Source organism: Microtus ochrogaster, chromosome 2 (assembly GCF_000317375.1).
Source record: "Microtus ochrogaster isolate Prairie Vole_2 chromosome 2, MicOch1.0, whole genome shotgun sequence".
Classification (NCBI taxonomy): Eukaryota; Metazoa; Chordata; class Mammalia; order Rodentia; family Cricetidae; genus Microtus; species Microtus ochrogaster.
Genome location: NC_022010.1, coordinates 39,910,725 through 39,914,465, shown reverse-complemented (window position 1 = coordinate 39,914,465; position 3,741 = coordinate 39,910,725). Strand labels below are relative to the sequence as shown.

General features: G+C 46.8%; 1 pseudogene; it reads right to left on the bottom strand.

Moving 5' to 3' along the window:
* Positions 1 to 2,157: 2,157 nt before the first annotated feature.
* On the bottom strand, positions 2,158 to 3,003 carry LOC101996456 (annotated as a pseudogene).
* Positions 3,004 to 3,741: the final 738 nt, after the last annotated feature.

The window sequence follows — 3,741 nt, the reverse complement described above, 5'->3', positions numbered from 1 at the left end:
AAATCCACCAGGCTCTGCTCCCACAGCAGTGTACCTGTGGGGCTGTAATGTCCCAGAGAAGGTGCCTTGGTAAGATGCCCACCAATGTGTGGTGTGGGCTGGTGCTGACTACACAGCATGCTGGCAAATGGTGGGACATATGAGGGCATGGAACCTGTCACCTGAAGCTTTCCAAAGAACCATTGGACATAGAGCTGAAGAGGGCACATTGGCCATTGTTCTTTGAAATATTGGCTTCTTGTACTAGGCTCATAAACACTTCACACACACCACAGATTTTCTTATGAATGAGCACACATAGAGTAGGTGGCAGGGAATGAACAGCCATAGTAGAGAGGATTGTGCAGGCTTTAGTTAATCCCAAACTAAATATGTCTCCATATTAGAGAATCTCTCAGCTGGGCTTTTAACCAAGAGCCAGCCATCTATGAGCAAACAGTGAGTTTCCAGCATGGGCATATGGTTGCTTAGAAAGTAAACAGCACTTCCTGAGTAGCACAAAGGCAAATGGCTAATTGTGGTGGTTCTTCTTGCTTGTCCACCTGACTACATCTGGAATTCACTAAAACCCAAGTGGCTGGGTACACCTGTGAAGGATTGCTTTCTTAATTAAATCATTTGAAGTGGGAAGACCAACTTTGAATTCGGATCTTTTGAGGTGGGGAGGTCCACCCCTAACTTGGGCTACACCTTCTCCTGGCAGCCTACGTAAAGGACATGGAAGAGGGAAGCTTGCTCTCTTGGCCTGCTTGCTGTCGTGGGCAAGCTCATTACTTCACTGGCATTAGAGCCGATTTCCCCAGGATTCCGGTGTATACAGAAGACCAGGTGAGTCATCTGGTCTCATGGACTGAATGACTACTGGATTCTTGAACCTTCCATTGGTAGACTGCCATTGTTGGGTTAGCTGGACCACAGACTGTAAGCTTTTCTAATGAATCTCACACACACACACACACACACACACACACACACACACACACACCCCACACACATTCAATCAGTTCTGTTCCTCTAGAGAGCATTGACTAATCCACTAACCAAGGACTCAGTTTTCCTAAACAAGGCCCTAGATCTCAGAGCATACTTGGCATTCTTGCTTCCATTTCCAAAGCCAGTGTGGCGCAAGGCATTGTGACTCATTCTTGGTACCCTTTTCCTCAATGTGGACTTAACCTCAGAGCCCAGTGATCCAAGCAGCCACAACCCATGGAGCCATCAGGGTTGACACACATAGTTAAATCTAACTTACTACCCTTCTACCCTTCTAATTAGCCGCCCATCCTTGCTCATATATAACCAAACATGCATAGTCAGAAAGAGGAAAAACATACAATATCATAGATGCTACATCATGGAAATGAGCTTCACAATCCACCTGCCTCCTTCAACACAGTGGCTGTCTTACCCAACATCCACCCCTCCCGTAATCTGTGTCCACGTAACTCCAAACAGTTCCTATGAGGATGGGCAATTCCTACCTTTACACAAAAGTGCTTTGTTGAAATGCCTATCTTAAGTGGATAGTTTTCTTAAGTAATGATGGGATAATTAGAGGTTTTGCTACTGAGAAAGAACTTGGCAACAAATAAATCACAAAGACAACAGTGCGTCATGTAAGCAGGATCACCAAGCATAACTTCTGAGATTAAAGCATAGAACTTTAAAGGCCCCCACGCTGGATCTAAACACACTGCACACATGGATTAAGCAGTGCTGATAGGATGCTTATGCCCCACATAAGAGCAGTCAGCTCTTAAGCCATCTAAAACAAGGCTTTCTGTACACTGCAATTAACTAATTAACAGGAATTGGGCTTCCATAGGAAACAAGAAGATTCGGGGGATAATGTGATTTATTTAAAGAAGGGAAGATGTTGCCAAACCTCCTCTGAAAAGGGTGTCTTGTCTTTCTTGCTGTGTGTCTGTCCCTGTGCTGGGAGCTCCAATGGACAAAGCCAGTCAGATTCCCTCCACCTCTCTCAGAGCTGCACGGACTGGGACCTTACGAAGTCGCCCATGACTTTTTTTTTTTTTTAATGTATTTGAACATTTCAGTGCAGAGTTTAGTTACAGGCTTTTTATTCATCTTTCATATATATGCTAGTGTTTCTTTCAACAGACTTAATTCACTTTTATTTTTCTTGTATAAAAACCCTTATATGGTGACCACGGCTGGAGCCTGGGTCCTCTGAAGAGAGATTCTGGTGTGGGTTTTCACAAGATGCTCAGTGAATTCCTGATAAGGAGACTTGGTGAACACAGTCTCTTTCCAGAGGTCGGGGGTCAGGTAGCTGTAGGTCTTAGAGATGGCAACAAAGGTGGCCTTAGCAAAGTTTCCCAGGGTGGCAGTGCAGCCCCTGGCTGATGTGCAGCAGTCATGAATGCCAGCCATCATCAGTAGCTTCTTGGGCACAGGAGCAGAGACTATGCCACTGCCTCTGGGGGCAGGGATGAGACACACCAACACAGAGCCACAGCGGCCTGTCACTTTGCACTGAACAGTGTGGGGCTTGCCAATCTTGTTCCCCCAGTAGCCTCTCTGCACAGGGACAATGGAAAGCTTGGCCAAGATGATGGCCCCTCAGATGGCAGTGGCTACCACCTTGGAGCACTTGACACCGAGACCTATGTGACCATTGTAGTCCTCAATAGCGATGAAAGCCTTGAACCTGGTCCTCTGGCCTGCCCTAGTCTGCTTCTGCACGGGCATGATCTATAGAACCTCATCCTTTAGGGAAGCTCCCAGGAAAAAGTCAATAATCTCAGATTCCTTAATGGGCAGGGTGAACAGGTAGATCTTCTCTAGAGACTTGATTTTCATGTTCTTAACCAGGCGGCCCAGCTTGGTGACGGGAATCCACTCCTTGTCTTCAGCTTTACCTCCGTGAGCCCCGCGGCCCCTCAGACCGCTGCTGAATCCTCTGCGGAAGCTGCCACGGCCTCCTAATCCTGGGCCCCCGGGTCCTCCGGGCCCTCCCTCTGCACCGGCGTCATCGGCCATTTGGTGTTTTCCAGAAGAAGAAGAAGTATGCTAATGTTTTTATTAATTTGAGTTTTCATTCACGATAGTCATTTGAAGGTCTCATGCCAATGGCCTGAGATCCACACCTGTCCACCCTGCTCCGCGTTGCTGTCTGTTCATTAGAGTCACGGGAACTCTAAACGCCCTGATGCTCAATGGCATTCCCAGAGTTAAATCAGAATCCCTGCTACTAAACCAAGGAGCCAGCAGCTTTTAAATGTCCCTAAGAGCTTCCACTGTGACCACCTAGATGCCACTGTCAAACTCTGTAAAGGAGAAGGAAGCAGGTGTCCCTCTGGACTGTCCCCATTGGCTGGAAGCTTCTTGTGCTCTATACTTGACCATTCTTGACTTCCAGACAGTGCCACAGTGCTGGAGCCATTGATGAGACGTGAGGCTGACTTCCAGACATCACCACAGTGCTGGAGCCATTGATGAGACGTGAGGCTGACTGAAGGCCTCACTCAAAGGGTTCCTGAGAAAGAAAGAGTAGAGAAGAAAAGTACAGTTCTATCCCCGAATTCCTTTCCACAGATACTTTGCAGCCTGTCATACAAAGTACCAGACAAACAGCATAAAATATCTTGGGATAACTCTAACCAAGGAAGTGAAAGATCTATTTGACAAGAACTTTAAGACATTGAAGAAAGAAATTGAGGAGGATACCAGAAAATGGAAGGACCTCCCTTGCTCTTGGATTGGGAGGATCAACATAGT